The sequence below is a fragment of the Mandrillus leucophaeus genome, unplaced genomic scaffold (genome assembly GCF_000951045.1).
Source record: "Mandrillus leucophaeus isolate KB7577 unplaced genomic scaffold, Mleu.le_1.0 Scaffold332, whole genome shotgun sequence".
In the NCBI taxonomy this organism is placed as follows: domain Eukaryota; kingdom Metazoa; phylum Chordata; class Mammalia; order Primates; family Cercopithecidae; genus Mandrillus; species Mandrillus leucophaeus.
Window position 1 is genome coordinate 631,088 of NW_012103499.1, and position 19,983 is coordinate 651,070.

General features: G+C 45.5%; 1 pseudogene; it reads right to left on the reverse strand.

The window, feature by feature from the left end:
* Window positions 1–7,667: 7,667 nt before the first annotated feature.
* Window positions 7,668–12,523, reverse strand: LOC105545601 (annotated as a pseudogene).
* Between the last annotated feature and the right edge of the window lie 7,460 nt (window positions 12,524–19,983).

The window sequence follows — 19,983 nt, forward strand, 5'->3', positions numbered from 1 at the left end:
AATGTCCATCAATGATAGACTGGATTAAGAAAATGTGGCACATATACACCATGGAATACTATGCAGCCATAAAAAAGGATGAGTTCATGTCCTTTGTAGAGATATGGATGAAGCTGGAAACCATCATTCTGAGCAAACTGTCACAAGGACAGAAAACCAAACACCACAATGTTCTCACTCATAGGTGGGAATTGAACAATGAGAACACTTGGACACAGGATGGGGAACATCACACACCGGGGCCTGTCGTGGGGTGGGGGGAGGGGGAGGGATAGCATTAGGAGATATACCTAATGTAAATGATGAGTTAATGTGTGTAGCACACCAACATGGCACATGTATACATACGTAACAAACCTGCACGTTATGCACATGTACCCTAGAACTTAAAGTATAATAAAAAATAAAAATAAAAATAAAAAATATCAATTTTCTTAATTTCTTCATTGACCCACTGATCATTCAGAAGCATATTTTAAATTTTTTAATGTATTTGTTTAGTTTCCCAAATTCTTGTCATTTCTAGTTTTATTCTATTGTGGTCAGAGAAGATGCTTGACAGTATTTCAACTTTTTGAATATTTTAAGATTTGTATTATGATCTAACGTGATCTATCACTGAGAATGACCCATGTGCTGAGTAAATGAATGTGTATTCTGCAGCCATTGGATGAAATGTTCTGTAAATATCTACTAGATTCACTTGGTCTACTGTGAAGATTAAGTCTGATGTTTCTTTGTTGATTTTTTTTGTCTGAAAGATCTGTCCAATGCTGAAAATGAAGTACAGAAGTCTCCAACTATTATTGCATTGAGGTTTATCTCTCTATTTAGCTATAATAATACTCTCTTTATATATATATGGGTACTCCTGTGTTGGGTGCATATATTACGTATTTAAAGTGGTTATTATATCCTCTTGCTGAACTGACCCCATTTACCATTATATAGCGACCTTCTTGGAAAGACCTTTTCTTCTTGTTTTTGTTTTGAAAACTATTTTATCTGTGATAAAACTTTTGCTCCTTTTTGGTTTCCATCGGTATGAAGTATCTTTTTCCATCCCTTATTTTCAGTCCATATGTGTCTTTATAGGTGAAGCATGTCTCTGTAGGCAACAGGTCAATGGCTCTTGTTTTTTCATCCATTCAGCCAGTCTATGTTTTATGATTGGAGAGTTTAGTTTACATTCAATGTCATTGTTGATAAGTAAGGACCTACTCCTGCCATCTTGTTATTTGTCTTCTGGGTTTTTTATGACCTTCTTTACCTTCTTTCTTTCCTTCTTGTCTTCCTCTAGTGAAGATTTTCTCTAGAGATGTGATTTAATTTCTTGCTTTTTACTTGTTGTGTATCCATTGTATGTTTTTTGGTTTGAGGTAACCATGAGGCTTGCAAATGCTATCTTATAACATATTATTTTAACCTGATAACAACTTAACACTATTTGAATAAACAAACAAGCACGAAGAAAATTTAAAAAAATCAACACCTTAACTTCATTCTCTGACTTTTCAACTTTTTATTGTTTCTATTTATATCATATGTACTATGTCTTAAAAGGTTGTTGTAGTTATTATTTTTGATCAGTTCATCATTTAGTCTTTCTAATTAGGATAAGAGTAGTTTACACAGCACAGTTACAATGTTCCAATATTCTGTGTTTTTCTATGTACTTACAATTACCTGTGAGGTCTGTACCTTCAGGTATTATGTATTGCTCATTAATGTCCTTTACTTTCTGACTGAAGTATTCCCTTTAGCATTTCTTGTACAACAGGTCTGGTCTTGATGAAATCCCTCAGCTTTTGTTTGTCTGGGAAAGTCTTTCTTTTTCCTTTATGCTTGAAAGATATTTTCACCAGATATACTATTATCGGGTAAAAGTTTTTTCCTTTAGCACTTCAAATATATCAGGCCACTCTCTCCTGGCCTGGAAGGTTTCCACTGGAAAGCCTGTTGCCAGACATATTGGAGCTCCATTGTATGTCATTTATTTCTTTCCTCTTGCTGCTTTTAGGGTCCTTTCTTTACCCTTGACCTTTAGGATTTTGATTATTAAGTGCCTTGAGGTAGTCTTCTTTGGGTTAAATCTGCTTGGTGTTCCATTACCTTCTTGTACTTGGATATTAATATCTTTCTCTAGGTTTGGGAAGTCCTCTGTTATTATCCCTTTGAATAAACTTTCTACCCCTATCCCTTTCTCTACCTCCTCATTAAGGCCAATAACTCTTAAATTTGCCCTTTTAAGTTTATTTTCTAGATCCTGAGGGCATGCGTCATTGTTTTTTTTTTTCTTTTATTTCCTCCATATGTTTTCAACTGGCCTGACTTCAAGCTCACTAATTCTTTCTTCTGCTTGATCAATTCTGCTGTTAAAGAACTGTGATGTGAACAGACACTTATCAAAAGAAGACATTTATGCAGCCAACAGACACATGAAAACAGCTCATCATCACTGATCATTAGAGAAATGCAAATCAAAACCACAATGAGATACCATCTCACGCCAGTTAGAAAGGTGATCATTAAAAAGTCAGGAAACAACAGATGCTGGAGAGGATGTGGAGAAATAGGAATGCTTTTACACTGTTTGTGGGAATGTCAGTCAGTTCAACCATTGTAAAAGACAATGTGGCGATTCCTCAAGGATCTGGAATGAAAAATACCATTTGACCCTGCAATCCCATTACTGGGTATATACCCAAAGGATTATAAATCAGTCTACTACAAAGACATGTGCACACGTATGTTTATTGCTGCACTATTTACAATAGCAAAGACTTGGAACCAATCCAAATGTCCATCAATGATAGACTGGATAAAGAAAACATGGCACATATACACCATGGAATACTATGCAGCCATAAAAAACGAATGAGTTCATGTCTTTTGCAGGGACATGGATGACCCTGGAAACCATCATTCTCAGCAAATTAACACAGGAACAGAAAACCAAACACCACATATTCTCACTCATAAGCGAGAGTTGAACAATGAGAACACATGGACACAGGGAGGGAAACATCACACATCATGGCCTGTCAGGGGGTTGGGGGCAAGGGGAGGGGTAGCATTAGGACAATACCTGATGCATGTGGGGCTTAAAACCTAGATGATGGGTTGATGTGTGCAGCAAACCACCATGGCACGTGTATACCTATGTAACAAACCTGCATGTTCTGCACATGTATCGCAGAACTTAAAGCAAAATAAAAAATAAAAATAAAAAAAGAACTCTGCTGCATTCTTGAATATGCCAATTGCATTTTTCAGCTCCAGAATTTCTGCTTGATTCTTTTTAATTATTTCAATCTCTTTGTTAAGTATATCTGATAGAATTCTAAATTTCTTCTCTGTGCTATCTTGAATTTCTTTGAGTTTCCTCAACACAGCTATTTTGAATTCTTTGTCTGAAAGGTCACATATTTGTTTCTCAGGATTGGTCCCTGGTCCCTTATTTAGTTCATTTGGTGAGGTCAAGTTTTCCTTCATGGTGTTGATGTTAGTAGATGTTCTTCAGTGTCTGGGAATTGAAGACTTATGTATTTATTGTAGTGTTCACTATCTGGGCTTATTTGTAACTGTCGTTCTTGGGAAGGCTTACCAAATATTTGAAAGTACTTAGGTGTTGTGATTCAAGTTGTATCTGCTTTAGGGGACACCCCACACCTAGTAATGCTATGGTTCTTGCAGACTGGTAGAGGTACCACCTTGATAGTCTTGGACAAGATCTGAGAGAATTCTCTGGAATACCAGACAGAGTCTCATTCTCTTCCCGGACTTTCTCCCAAACATACAGAATCTCCCTCTCTGTGTGTTCTGAGCCATGTAAAGCTGGTGATGCAGTGACACAAGCACCCCTGTGTCACCACCACTATGACTGCATTGCATCAGACTTGAAGCCAGCACAGTGCTGGGTCTCCCCGAAGGCCTGCTGTACGCAGTCCCTGGCTACTACCTATGTTTGTTCAAGGCCCTAGGGCTCTATGGTCAGCAAGTAGCAAAGTCAGTTAGGCCTGTGTCCTTCCCTTCAGGATAGTGAGGTGCCCCATACCCTGTATGGGCCCAGAAGTGTTGTGCAGGAGTCAGGGACTAGAGTCAAAAACCTTAGAAGTGTACCTGGTATTCTACTAAACTGCAGATGAGCAGGGACTCAAACCACAAGACACAGTCCTTCCCACTCTTCCTTTCCTTTTCCAAAGGCAGAGGAACCTCAACCTGCAGCCATCGCCTCCCTAGGCCACAAGAAGTACTGCTGGACAACCATCGATGTTCCCTTAAGGCCCAACATCTCTTAAGTCAGCTTGTGGTGAATGCTGCCTGGCCTGGAACTCACCCTTCAGCTCAGCAGGCTCCCCACTGGCCCAGGGTATGTCCAGAAAATGTCATCCAAGAGTCAAGTCCCAGAATCAGGAAACACAATAGCCCACTTGGTGCTCTACCCCACTGTGGCCTTGCTGGCACCTAAGGTGTAAGACAAAGTCCCCTTTACTTTTCCCTCTGCTCTTCTCAAGCAGGAGTCTCTCTCCATAGCCAGCATAGCTGGGAATGTCCCGAGTCTCACCTGAAGCCATCAAGTCTCAGAGGCTCACCCAAGGCCCTTGATTAGTACCTAGGAATTACTGGTTATTCAGGGCCCAAGGTCGCTTCAGATAGCAGGTGATGAATGCTGCCAGCATTGGGTCCTTTCCTTGAAGGCAATGGGTTCCCTTCATATGGGAGCTAGGGCTTCAAATAGGGGCCTCATGACTCTGATCATTGCCCTATCTTGCTGTAGCTGAGCTGGTATCCAAGATGCAAGACAAAACCCTTCCCACTCTTCCCTCTCCTCTGCTCAAGTGGAAAAAAGGGGTCTCCTTTGGAGCCTCAAGTTGTGCAGACTGGAGTTAGGGGAGGGGTGATGCTGACATTCCCTTGGCTGCCCCAGCAGGTGTCTCAGTATGTCATATGTCCCCCTAATCCACTGTCTCTGGGCCTAGTTCTGCACTAGGCCTCACCTAGGAGTTGCGGTCCTTATGACCCAGACTGCCTTTCAAGTTTACTTGGAGACACAGAGCGTCATAGCCCTTGGTGGTGAGGTTCATGGGCACTCAAGTTAGGACTGCTGGGATCAGCGATTCCCCGGTGGCTAGGGGTGGTTTAAATGCTCCCTCCCCAGGCAGGCATCAGCTGAGTTTGGTCTGGTTTTCCTCTCTGCTCTAACAGGACAACTCTGAGATCAGTGCCTCACAATTACAGTGTTCTCCCTCCTCCAGCACTTACAGACACTCTCAGCACCATGCCTCTGCAGCCAGGGGTTGGGGAAGGACAGTGTCCATGACTCATGACTATTTTTTCCTATCTCTTCAGTGCCTCTTTTAGCAATATGAAATTAAAACCAGGTAAAATGAGTGCTCACCTGGTTGTTGGTTCTTATGAAAGTGTTCTTTTCTGTGTAGATGTTAACTTGTTGTCCTGGTGTGGGGTTGGGGCTGGAGAAGGATTTGTGAAGCCTTCTATTCCACCATCTTTCTCCATCCTCTCCTCTTTGCATGTCTTTTGTTTGTTTGGGGTTTTTTTTCTGTTTGTTTTTGAGACGGAGTCTCATTCTGCCACTCAGGCTAGAGGGCAGTGGCGCCATCTTGGCTTACTGCAACCTCTGCCTCCTGGGCTCAAGTGATCCTCCCACCTCAACCTTTTGAGTAGCTGAACCACAGGCATGCATCAACATGCCCAGCTAATTTTTGCATTTCTGATAGAGTCCATGTTTCGCCATGTTGCCCAGGCTGGTCTTGAATGCCTGAGCTCAGACGATCCACCCGCTTTGGCCTACCAAAGTGCTAGGATTACAGGTATCAGCACACCCAGCCTCATTATGTGTTTTAAATTCAGAGGTCCTGCAACATCTGACCTCACTATCTGTTTTTACACTGAACATGATTTGTTCAATGACACAGGGCTCTCTAAAGACTCCATATCCTGGACTTTTAACCTGAAATCAGTAAAATGAGAAATCAGAGATGGTACCCTGTAACTACAATTTGTACTGAGCCCAGGAATCTGTACCCCTTTCTCCTAATGCTTTCTGTGTTGAGTCCACACTTGCAACATCTTCAGAAAACTGAAGACACTGAGGATGAGGACTAGGTAATTCAAGAGAATTCCTCTCCAGCATATAGCAGGGGCTCAACAAAGGGAGGGAAAACAAGAAAGATAGTCCAGATGTGACTCTCACTCCCTGTCACTGGAGGAGGGGGTGTGTTGGGATATGGTGGGAGACCTGAGGGATGGCACAGGGAAAGTGAAATGACTTTAAAGTAAGGGCTGGTCACTGAGGGTCACAGAGAGGGCACAGGTGAGGGGAGGAGGCTTCAGTTGCCCCAGGAAGGGACCTGGGGCCTGCCAGTGCCTTATTGACATCTCCTTGCTGGCTTGTCCTTAGGTCTATTTCTGTGACCCAAAGATACTCCAGAAACCCTGGAAAGAAAACAATTTTCCTTCACCTTGGTGGTAGGAAGGGCTGACAGAGGGCAGGGATAGTCCAACTTCCCTCTTCAAATCCATCCTCAGGCCATGCCTCTCATCCTCTGACCTCCTTAAAGGCACTTGCCTCTTCCTGTCACTGCTCTTCAAGGCCACTCAAAGCTAGGGAAAGGGTATCTTCAGGAGATGAAAGGGTATAAACTCAGATACCCACTTATATAAGTCACTCCATTCCTCCCTCCCAGCAGTTTGGGAGGTCTCAGCCCTATTACCCTTCTTTCCCCTTTCTTAGCCTCTGAGATCAGACTTCCCCTTTGGGATCTCCTACTTTTTCTTGCAGAGAATTCCAATATCAGGAGAGGACCTATTCCTGTTTACTCTTTTTGCCTCTGACTTGTAGTCCTAGAGAGGCTGACAGTGACCTGGCTTTCTGGAGTGACTCTGGGTACTGAGCAAAGGAGGGAACCCAGACTCAGAGAGGGATTGCAATCTCATGTGTCTGGAATCCAAGTGTAGCTTCACAAGAACATTCAAATCACTGCACATGGGTGATCCTATCAACTTTTTCTAGAACAAAAGAATCTAAGGAAGTTCATGCTTTCAGGACAAATAGAACATTGGTTTATTTCTCTCATACAGATCCCTACCTAGGACACCTCCCATCTCCACACCTTGTGCATAATGGTCACCTCCCCATCTCCACACCTTGTGCATAGGGATCTTCAGAGGAGAGGTTCCCTTGCATCCTCCAGGCCATTTCCACCCCGTGGGATGGTGTAGACTGGTCCAGCATTAATGCACAGCCCAAGGAGGTGGCAGGAGGTAATGGAGTGGTCTGAGGCTCCCTCTACTGCTCAAAACCTCCCCAGTTGTTAGCCCAAGGATGGTCCAAGAGGCTTGGAGCCTTAAGTGAACACCCAAGGTGACAATGAACCCAGGAGGGCTACTTAGTCCCTTGTTACTCAGCTGGATAACCTGGCACCTTCCTACCAACATCTTCAGAGAATGGAATTATCTCCCAGGAGAATCTGAGCCAGGAGGTCATGAAGGAGGCGGGAACCATGACCTGCTGACATTAAGAGCTTCCTCCCTGTAACCTATTTCTCTCTCCCTGATACATCACCCCTCATGGCACACCCCAAATCTATGAAAACATGCACCTGAGTCTTGGCTTCACAGGGCCTTGGCCAGTCTTGGAGAACCTAGCGGAGCATGGCATCCACCAGGAAGGTGGGCGTGTAGGTCACGGGGAGGTAGAAAAGCTTGGCATCCCAGCCAGCTGCATAGCAAGTGCAGGGGTGGCAGATGGTCAGCTCCATGCAGTCAGTCACCAATGATAGATTTGTACTGCATTTTGACCAAAGGCTCCTACGTGCTTTTTTGAGGTCTGTTCAAAATGAGAAAAGATCCTTAATGTACTAGCACATCCTTCCCCTCCCACTTAGAGCTCTGAATTGGGAGGAGAGTGTCTAAGAATCCCTAGGCCCCTCAATGATATGCCTCAAGTCTAATCCATCCATATTCCCCAGGGAGTGCCCCAACCCTCACTCCAGCAAAACCTGTTCCACACTAAGCCCCCTCGGCCTCTCTTCCTGAGATATCTGGGCTGCATAAATTGAAGGTCTCTATTAACAGCCTAAGAACATGAAAATAAGCTATCTCTAAACCCAGCTGCCCATAAGTCCACAGGTGTCTACCCTCTCTGGCCTTAGTTTCCTCTTCAAAATAATGAAAGGTTCAGATGAGCCAGTGGTTTCAATTATAGGAGCTTGGATTCTTCTTTTAGGTGACCAGTTGACCACATGGCTAAATGGACTAAATGTCCTCACTGTGTTGGGGAGGTAGAGTCTGGAGGACAGACTCTCACACTGTTGGAGGCACTAGTGATGGACCTAGACTTCTAGACAAGGATTTCTTTATCTCCCCACTGTCCACAGCTTACTCACAGGATGTCAGAAACTTCTCCCCATAAGATCTCCTTGACCTCGGGGCTGGCCTAGTCCGACAGCTCCTTGAGGTTCTGTAAATGCCTCTCAGAGCTGGCCATACTGGTCTTGAAGTGACCAGGTACAATCACAGCCACCTTCACTCCAAAGTGGGAGAGCTCCCTCCTGCATGGCAGACATGCAGAAGGGCAAGGACTTCAGAAATCTTAGGAAGCAAAATACAAAAAACAAAGAAACCCAATACAAACCCAGCATGCAACAGCAGTGGAAGAGGCTAGAAAGCTTGGAGAATTGGGAAGGGCAGCAGATAGCAGATGAAAGTTATGATGGTGGCCTTGCCTGTCTCTGGGGTTTCCACATTTCACATACCAAAGCTTACTAGCCCTAAATCCTACCAATTCAAGAGCAAGGCAGCACCTCAGTGCTATCACTTCCTATGCCCCTCACATCCAGTGGATCACCAGAATTCCCATATTCCACCTCCTCTGCAGTCCTCAGTCCCCTCCCTTCTTCTCCTGCCCCAGGAATCTCCCTGGCCTCTGAGCTGGGTGATGGCAGCTGTCCTCTGTGGAGCATCCCTCTGCCTTTAGTCTGACTCCCCACACTCACAGCCACTGGGCTCCCTCCAGTCAGTGGGTGTCTAGAAGTCAACTAGACCAAGGAGCTCTCCTGAGCAAATCCTTTTTTGGGGGGTTCCACTGCCAACAGCATGAAGCACAGCTCCTGCCCAGGGCCTCCACCAGCCCACATGCACCCACCTGCCCAGCCTTCCCCAAGGCCTGGCCCTGTGCTTCACCCCATGAGGACCCCACAGCACAGGCAGATGGCTGAGGCTCTCCCTGGGCCTAGGCTGAAGACAAAAGTCATTCCCCCATTTCTGTTCAAGGCTGCCAGGTGGGGATCCTCAATCTCCAGCTCAGACCCCATCTCCAGGAACTTCCCCAACTCAGGTGGCTGCCATGGCCAGCAGGGCTGACTGGGTCACAACCCCTATGAGAATTGGCAACCAACCTTCTAGCTCTCTTGCTCCTCTCTCAGGTGTCAGAGCTTTTCAGTCAGGGCCAAAATCTTGTTGTTGTCCTGGGCTGAGTATATTGGGCACTCAACCAAGGGCCTAAAGAGTCTGTTGTATGGACTAAGATGCTCACCCCATGTCTCCTAGGCTCCCTGCAACTGCATGTCACAGTGGCTTCATCCTGGGCTCTGGAGCCAAATATGCCAGTTCCAGTCTGTTTCAGACATTTTCTGCCTATGAGGCCCACTCAATAGGGTCAAAGGTGAGTTCAGGAACCATGTGGTCTGGGGCCCCTCCCTCCCCAGAACATGCAGAAGCTGTTCCCAAGAAGTGACTGGTTAAATCCATAAGGGCAACAGGACACACAGAATGAGAGAGGGGCATCTCGATAAGGGGCCTCTAAGGCTATGATTACATAAAACTACCGCAAAGGGCTCCCACAGAAGAACAGGTGCAGGAGGACAAGGGAGGGCCCTGTCCCAGGCCAGTACCAGAGGGAGTCGGAGAAGGCCTCCACACTGTACTTGGAGATGCAGTAGCCTCCACCAAAAAGTGAAACCTGCCCCGCGATACTGCAGAGATTGATCACACAGCCCCTGACCTTCCTCATTAGGGTAGCAGGCTCAGAGTCACATCAATCACCTCCAACAGTATGGTCAAAAAGTCCTGTTCCATCAACCACTCATTGCAGCTGGAGACCAGGCAGATGCCAACGTTATTCACCAGGCCCCAAAGTCCTGGGATGGTAGGAAGATGAGAGCATCACTGTTGTGTTTATGCAGTTGGACACAGTTAGGGTGCAAGTTCATTTTCCAGTTCAATGTATTTATTGAGTCAACAAATGTGCTACATGGAATAAGGGAAAGGAGTGGAAGAGAGGAAATAAGAATGGGGTGGCTTCAGAGTTTCAAGGTTTGCACCCATTTCAATGTATTGGGGGTGAGGGGTGGTCCTTCCCATCTCTGCTCCTAGTGCCTGGCACCCAGCATGCAGTAAAGCCAATGCTGTGAAGTGCATGGACAGAACTTGAGAAAACAGAATGAGGGCCAAACAAATATCTCTCCAGGGGAGAGAGATAGAGACAGGAAATAGGAAGACAGGAATGGGGTAAGACAGAGAAACCAAGGGGAAAGGACAGAAGAGACAAGAAAAAGGAAAGGAAAGAATAAGAAAAACGCATGAGTAATTACTTTCTGTATCCTGGTTAGGAGAGATACACTTAAACACTAAGACTAGGGGAAGTTAGAGAACAGGCCTGCACTGGCCATCAGAGGACAAGCTGTGCTACAACCTGCAATAATGCCAAGGCAATATCTGTCCTGGAAGAAAAGGTCACCCTGTGTACCTGGGAATCCCAAAGCTCACTGTGGACTGAATGGCCAGAGCACACAGGGGAGGAGGGAAGGGGGTCTTATGCCACACAGGTGTCCAGACTGTACTCTCTGCCCCAGGAAGTACCACTCTTTCTTCCCATGATCCCACAAGGCCACCTCTGCCCTATCCCCATAGGGCCCAGCAAGTTTTGGGGAAGATTCTACAGAAGACACAGGGGAGCAAACTAATAGCATGAAAGATCTGGAGTAGTCGGAGCTACAGAGCTATGGATTCCAGGCTGGCAGGGGCAGGGGTGTGAGTGGATGGCAGCTGGGGGATACGGGAGACAGGGCTTGACCCTAGGAATATTAGAAAAACAATAAGGCCTGCAATGGTAGCCCTTCCCCCACTCAGAAACCTTTCCTGGACTTGAAGGAATGAGGATTCTTTGATGCAATAGTTTTACTTTTCTTGAATAGCACTACTAAGCCTGTCAACAAACCTTGGTAGAGAATCATTACTCAGATGTTACTTATGCCAGGAAAAGTGGGTAACAAACTTCGGCATTCAACGATATAGAATCCCTTTAACAAATTATGGTCTCTCCACATGCTGGAATATGGAGACCTTGATTGTTATGTTGTGGAAGAAATTTGATGATGAAAATGCTGACCCCAGAATGTGTAAAGTAGAGGGAGATTAACCCTGGAGGCTGGGATTAGGGTGAATGTCGTTTCACTCCCATCCTCTTCTATCATTTCTCCAATGAGAAATCCTCTCTTACTGTCCTATCTATCCAATCTTATCCTCTTCTATAATTTCTCCATGGTTTCCATTTACAATCAGAACAAAGCAATCAATGATCTCCCTTTCCCCAAAAGGAACAGGATTCATCACTCGGTGTTTGATGTGAAGTCCCTTCAGCTCTCCAAGCCCCAGTGTCCTGGTGAGTCAAGTGGGGATCATCTTAAAGCCCTCAACAGGGACAAGTGTGAAGGAACCAGTAAGAGAATGCTGAGATCAGAAGCCTGGATCCTGCCCGGCCCCATCCCCGATGGTCTCATGCCAACTGTCAGGACCCCACATTCTCCAGAGACTGGGCTCTAACCACAGGCTGGACTCCTCTAACCCTCTAGGCCACTCTAGGACTTCTGCTCTGGAAAATGAAAAGCTCAAGCCCCTGAAAATAGAAGTCTTGGGAATGTTCCCAGTTAGCAGACACTAGGTCTCCCCTAGTGACACACAGAGAGAAGAAACAAACAGGCATGAGGAGGGATTGAGGTGGTACCTCTGTCCCCCACATGCTCCTTCGCCCACTGGGCAGCTGCAGCAATGCTTTCTGTCTTGGTGATGTCCATGGTCACCATCTCCAGCCTGTCTGAAGCCTGGCCCTTAGCTGCTTGGCCCCCTTCTCTGTCCTACACGCAGCTCCCACAAGCCTTGTGCATCCAGCTGTCTGGCCAGCAGGTTCCTGAAGCGTGAGTTACAGCTCATGATGAACACATACTTGTCTCTCAGGTGACTCACCACCTGCCTCTCCCTGTACCAGTGCAGAAGTGACTTTGCAGAGGACAGATCCAGACGGGCTGCGGTGAAATGAGAGTCTGGCCTCTGTTCAGACAGGAGGATTTAAGAACACAGAGGGCTGCAGTAGGCAGGGAGGCCCTCAGACATTTTAGCAGAAAGTCCTCATTTTCCTCCCTGATTACTGTCTTTCTGCACCATCTTTTACCCTGGCTTCATCTCTCTGCTCTTTCAACTGCCTTTGCAGGCACTCATGCATGCAATTGCAAATCCCAAGTCCTGCTCAGTGAGTAGTTATCACTACTCAGCAATGTTTCCCTAGTCCATCAATGCCTCTCTGCCTTGCTGTGCCTACTCAGGTGTACACACAAGTATCCACACAGATGCCTACACACACACACACCATGACACACACCACTCTGATCTACAAACAAGGGTCAGAACTTGTCTCTACATATCTTGTGAAACGGTTTGGATATCTGTGCCACCAAAATTGCATGTTGAAATGTGGTCCCCAATATTAGAGGCAGGGGCTGGTGGAAGGTGTTGGGTCATGGTAGTGGATCCCTCACAGCTTGATGCTGTCCTGGAGACACTGGAATGAGTTGTCATGAGATCTGGTTGTTTAAAAGTGTGGCATCTCCCCAGCTCTCTCTCTCTTGGTCCCACTCACTATGCGACAAATCAGTTCCCGCTTGACCTTCTGCCGTGGTTGTAAGCTTCCTGATGCCTCACCAGGAGCCAAGCAGATGCATGCTTGTACAGCCTGCAGAACCATGAGCCAATTAAACTTGTTTTCTTTATAAATTACCCAGTCTCAGGTATTTATTATAGCAACACAAGAATGGCCTAACACACACTGTATACCAGCACTCCTGAACCATGGTCACCCAGAACAGACTTTACTGGGAAGTTACTGGTTTGCAGGCACATTCGGTGGAAATCCTGCACTGAGCCTGAGTTTCCTCATCCCACTCAGCATGTAGAATCAATCACTCCCCAGAAAAGTGGGGCACGATCAGGCTCTCTAGGATGAGAAGGAGAAGGCAAAAGAGTGGACAGGAGCAGGTCCCCTCCTGCTACAATAGTTTTCTGGGGCAGAAAGAAGTGGAAGATCCACAGGGGAGTCCAACCTTACAGGTAAAGAAAGGGGAAAGAAGGGAATGGAGCCTTGGAACCCACAGGAAGGAAGCATCCAGGGCTGCTGGGAGGGGGAATGAAATTACTTACGCAGGTGTCACAGGGCTCACCCGCTCACCTCCTAATATGCCCTGGGTGCTGGCTCCACTGTCCTCCGCCCTCCCCTGTCAGAGCCCACATCCAGGATCTGGACCCCTCAGACACTGAGAGGCTAAAAACATTGCTCATTTGGACAAGGACAATGAGGATGGTGTGTTCAAAACCTTGCCCAAGCAGGGAAGGATATGAACCCTAGTAACTGGAAAGGTATTACTTTAGTTTGTATCAAGGTGTTGATGGACAGGAGGGATCTTCTCCTCAGGAGGCTACAGAAAGGGGTACAGACTGTACCTCACTGCTGTCCAAGGAAGGTCCCTCCAGGTGAGGTCGGGGAAACTATTTCATAACTGGTGGGCAGGATGTAGAGGGGCAAGGAGCTGAGGGAGTAGGGGTGGGACAGAATAATCCAGGGTTTCTTTGCACTGGGCGTCTCTCCCACTGTCCATGTCTGCCCAATTTCTGTCCCCTAATTGAAAGAAGAAGTGGAGATGGACTGGGAGGGGGAAGGAGAGGTTTCCTGCAGAAACCAGAGGCTAGCAAAGAGCCGCGCGCCCCCTGGTGGTTCTTCTCTAGCCCTGCAGTCACGACGTGTGCATCGGTCTGGGATCGGTCAAGGCTCTTCAGCTCATACCAATGGTCACGCTCTCCAGCATCAGGGCGCCCCCATATCTCCCTGCACGAATCCTCCAAGGAGGGAAACAGCAAGACTGCTGGCTGGTAAGAGACTGGATTCGTGTTAATTAAGCAATATGGATGAAGCCTTGAGTGTGCTGCATACTAGAGGTTTGACAGACTCACAGGGGCTCCGAGACTGAGTCCTGTCATTTTTTTATTTCCAGCCCCTGACAGCGCTAGCTTCTAGCAGAGATAATGAACGTTGAGGTAGCTGACACTGCAACATCTGCCTTCGCTTTCCATTTTCATCACTATTTCTTACATCTTGCGACACTATGAGATTTCCTAAAGCCTCCATTTTTCTCATCTTTATAACGAGGGAGGAGAATCCCGATGACTTTGTCAAGTCCTCCCAACTCCAATTTCAGGGAGTCGAAGAATCCATATGCCTTTATTAAAATGTTGAAAACTTAGACAGATTGGGTCTTGGGAAGCACTGGAGAATTTCTGACCAGCATACATTAGGTGTTCAACAAAAGTTAACAGAAACGGAAGAAATCTGGAATCAACAAGAGACTTACCACATCTACAGAGAGGCTGGGGGAGGGGTGCAGATCAGGAGATGGGAGAGTGAGGGAGAAACAGAAGCTGGGAGAGATAGGAGACCGAAGGAGCGGGGAAGGGTGGAGGCATGCGGGGAGGTTGCCGACGCTGTAGGCAGCAGAGGGATATTAATAATATCTGGGTCCCTTCCAGTCTCTTATCAGTCTTCCTCTTCCTTAGACTAATGTCACACCCTCTCCCTTCTCACACTTGGGAAATCACAGAGGAAACAGTTGTCCTTCATCTCGTGAAAGATAGGGGGTGGGAAGCAAAGACATTCACTTTCCCCTTCTCAAATCCCTCTGAGATCATCCTACAAATCCTTCAGCCTTCATGGAGACACCTCCTTCCTCACGCAAGAAATGTCCTAGAATTCCTAGGGCTGAGTCAGCTCCACCGAAGTGGATACCCAACATTGCTTTTTTTATCCTGACCCCAGTCTAGGAGAAGCTCTCCACGGGTCTTTTTTTTTTTTTTTAAGCTTTTGGACATCGTGGGCCCCGTCGAGAATCTAAGGAAGGTTATAAGCCCCCACAAAAATGCACATAACACAACAATCAAAAACTTGCGTATACTTTTCATAGAGTTCACACCTAAAACCATTAGCTGCATGGAATCCAGCTCAAGAATCCTTGTAATATGGGCTTATTGAACTACTAGCTGTGTGACTGGGGCAAGTTATTTAAAGTTTCTGTGCTTTGGTTTCCTTGTCGATGGTAGTACTCACTCCGCGAAGTTGTTATGAGGATTAAATGAGGTGATATGGATAAAGCCCCCTACAACTGCATCTGGCCAATGGTGCGTATTCAATAAACATTAGCTGTTATTATTACTACATCTCTCTGTGGTAATTCATAGTGACATCTTGGAATGTTCCCACCCTTCTATGTAAAAAAACACAACCCAAGACAGACAAATAAAAGACCTGGCTCATGTTGATCTAATTCAGAGAGGAAAAAATGGCTGGTGGTAATAGGACTAGAGAGGTCTCTCAATGTCAATTCCACAAGAGGAGATTCCTTTTTCCTTATCCCCAACAAGTGGAAAAAGGGCATGCTTGTATATATTATCTCATGTATCCCATATTATAACCTGTAAGGGAAGCATCATTATCCTCACCTTATATATTAAGAAACTGACATTAAACTCCTATCTCTCACCAGACACAAAATTCAACTCAAGATGGATTAAAGACTTACATATAAGACCCAAAACTATTATTAAAATATTAGAAGAAAATCTAGTATTGGGGTAAAAATCTAGTATCTAATATAAGGAAAAGTCTCCTGGACATTGGACTAGGCAAAGAATTTATGACTAAGATCTCAGAAGCACAGGCAACAAAAACAAAAACAAACAAATGGGACTTAAACTAAAAAGCTCTGCACAACAAAAGAAATAAGCAACAGAATGAACAACCCGCAGAATTGGAGAAAATATTTGTAAACTACTCATCTGACAGGGGACATATCCAGAATATACAAAGAACTCGAGCAAGGAAAAAAAAAAAAAACCCACAAATAATCCCACTAAAATGTGGGCAAATGACACGAATGGACATTTTTCAAAAGAAGATATACAAATGGCCAACAGATACATGAAAAAATGCTCAACATCACTAATCATCAGAGAAATGCAAATAAAAACCACAATGCCATATCATCTTACCTCAGTCAGAATGGCTACTATTAAAAAGATTAAAAAAAAAAAAAAGATGTTGGCAAGGATGTGGAGCAAAGAGAACTCTTAGACATTGCTGGTGGGAATGCGAACTAGTACAACTTCTATGGAAAACAGTATGCAGATTTTTCAAAAAACTAAAAGTAGAACTGCCATTCAACCCAGCAATCCCACTACTGGGTATTTACTCAAAGGGAAAGAAATCAGTACATTAAAAAGACACCTGCACTAGTATGTTTATCACAGCACTATTCACAATAGCAAAGACATGGAATCAACCTAAGCGTCCATCAACGAATAAAAGGCTAAAGAAAATGTGGTATATATACACAATGGAATACTATTTGGCCATTAAAAAGAATGAAATTATGTCTTTTGCAGCAATGTGGATGGAACTGGAGATCATTATTTTAAGTAAAACAAATGAGGCATAGAAAATCAAATATTGCATGTTCTCACTTATATGTGAGTGCTAAAAGATGTGTACACATGGATGTGGAGAGTGAAATGGTAAACAGTGGAAACTTGGAAGGAAGAGGGAATAGGAGGTGGGTGGATGATGAGAAACTAGTCGATGGGTACAATGCATGTTATTCTTGTGATGGATAACCCATACATGTAACAAAACTGCACATGCACCACATCAATCTGTACAAATAAATATTTCAAAAAAACAAAAACAAAAGAAAATAAACTGAGATTCGGAAAGGTTAAGTGACCTGCCCAAGATCACACAGCTACCAAGTGGTGGAAAAAAGTGTCAAAAACAGGTCTCATTCAAAAACTGGTGTTATCTCCACAGTGTCTTGTAAAGACCCGGTGAACAGGGAAAAACTGAGCAGAGAGAGCCAAGGACAGGGGAGTGGGGCACAGGCTTTGAGGAGACTAGAAAGCTCCTAATCAATCTGGTACTGGTGGGCAAACCAGATGCCTCTCTAGCTTGGGGAAGCTGTGGCAGGAGGGCAGAGCAACCTCCACGACTAGACTTGGCTTCCTGACTCAGTAGCCTTCTGGAAGTTCACACTGTGGACACAAGTGCAATCACTGCCAAATGCCTCAGCCTTAACCTGTCCACAAGGCACCTGCCTCCACCGGTAAGTCAGACACGTGGGTTGATCCCTGGGACAGCCTGCGTCATCCCTTCTGCCAGGGTCCAGGCACAGCCCTTTTCCCGACCCGACTCTGGGAAGTCGTCTGTCTTTATCTCTGCCTCTCAATACCTCCTCCCTGGTACCTTCCTTCCTTTCTGATTGTTGATCACAAAGTCTTGTCTACACTTTTTTGGGGGAAAAAAGTGGGGCGGGGAGGAGAAAGAGTAAATTTCCAGGAATTGTTTCACTGCTGCTGTTCCTGCTGCATAGGGCAAAGCTGCTGGCCTGCTCCTTTTGCCCAGGTTGGCGAGGAGCCTGGCCTCCTGCTCCTCCCTCTTTCTCTTCCTCTCAGTCTCTCTCTTTCCAGCTGCACCCCCACCCCCTAAAAAAGCCCCACATGAGAACTGCAGAGCTATCACTTATTTCTTCCTGAGGGAGGAGCTTTCCCTTCTGCCAGAAGGAACCACCATCACTTCCTCTTTCTACAAATACACATTGGGCGACAGGAGTAGGTGGGAGCAGGGAGCAGGTAGAGGTGAGGCTGCACGGGGGATGTCTCCATGTGGGAAGGACAATTCAGAGACCCAGGAGATAGGAGCCACTAAAGGGCAGTCTTGTGAGGAACAGAAATGGTCACAGATGTGGCCATCTGGAGAGGACCAAGTCCAGACCAGGGTCTTTCTTGGAGGGTGCTTGGTCTAGGATAGGCTTCATTTGCATGGGTCAAAAGCATGTAGTGGGAAGGGGAAGTTCTCAGAAGGCTCCTTACTGAAGAAAAATATCAATGGGATAGAAACTAAGATCCTAGAGAGAAAATGAGAGCAAAACTAACTGAAAAATTGAAGTAAACAACATTTTACACTGTCGTGGTTCATCATGATGGTTTGTTTTTGTTTTGTTTTGTTTTATTGAGACAGAGTCTCACTCCATGGCCCAGGATGGAGTGCAGTGGCGTGATCTCAGCTCACTGCAACCTCTGCCTCCTGGGTTCAAGAGATTCTCCCATCTCAGCCTACTCTGTAGCTAGGATTACAGGCATGCACCACCATGCCTGGCTAATTTTTGCATTTTTAGTAGAGACAAGGTTTCACTATGTTGGCCAGGTTGGTCTCGAATTCCTGACCTCAGGTGATCCGCCCACTTCAGCCTCCCAAAGTGCTAGGATTACAAGCATGAGCCACCTAGCCTAGCCCATGATTTTTTGTTGTTGTTGTTTGTTTTGTTTTTTTTAAGAGATGGGATCTAGCTCTCTTGCCCAGGCTTCAGTGCAGCGGTGTGATTATGGCTCACTGCAGCCTTGAATTCCTAGTCTCAAGTGATCCTCCCACCTCAGCCTCCCAAGTACAGACTGCATCACCATAACTGGCTAATTATTTTATTTTTTTGTAGAGATGGGGGTCTCGTCTTGTTGCCCAGGCTGGTCTCAAACTCCTGGGCTCAAGCAGTCTTCCCATCTCGGCCTCCCAAAATGCTGGGATTACTGGTGTCAGCCACTGCACCGGCCATGATAGATTTTGTGATCTCAGAGCGATCTGATATGTAAGTGGAAGGTTTAAGAAAACTGCAAAATTAAAAATATCCCCTTTAATGGAGATAAATGGCACGATGGTTGCACAGCAGTGTAAATGCACTTAGTGCCACTGAACTGTACACCTAAAAATGGTTAACATGGTAAATCTTATGTATATTTTACCATAATAAAAGAATCAATTAGCAAACTTTAAAAAAATATTCTCTTTGAGTGCATAAAATGTGGTGTGTGTGTGTATATATATACACACATACATAAGGGAATATTACTCAGCCATGAAAGGAAATGAAGTACGGATGCATGTTCCAATGTGAATGAACCTTGAAAACATGCTAAGTGAAAAAAAAAACAGACACAGAAGGTCACATATGATATGGTTCCCTTTCTATTAAGTATCCAGAAAAGGTAAATCCATAGGGACAGGTAGCAGAAGGTTGGGGGCGGGGGAATAGGATTGATTGCTTAATGGTTATAGGGTTTTCTTTGGGGGTAATGAAGATGTTTAGCACTTAGACAGAGGTGGTGGTTGCACAATGTGCATGTCTAAATGCCATTAAATCACACATTTTTAAATGGTTAATTTTATGCTATGGGAATTTCACCTCGACTTAATATATACTCAATCCCCTCCAGGCGACACACCTTTGGCTCAGGCCTAGGCAGCTCTGCCATCTGCCAAGTGTGGCTTGTGTAACACACAACCTCTCTGGGCCTCAAAGAGGGTGAAGAAATCCATCCTCCCCAGAGGGATATCTCCAGAATCAAACGGTATGAAGTGAGGTGAAAGCCCTCTGAGAGGCAGGAAGCTCTGCTGACACACAATGTTCACCCATAACATGCAGCTCAGAATCCCTTACCCACTAGTTTGGAGGGAGAGACAAGTCTGCTCTCCCTCCCCCACACCCCACCCCCTGCTCATTCCCTGCCAGCCACCCACCACACCCTTCACGCAGAGAAGTA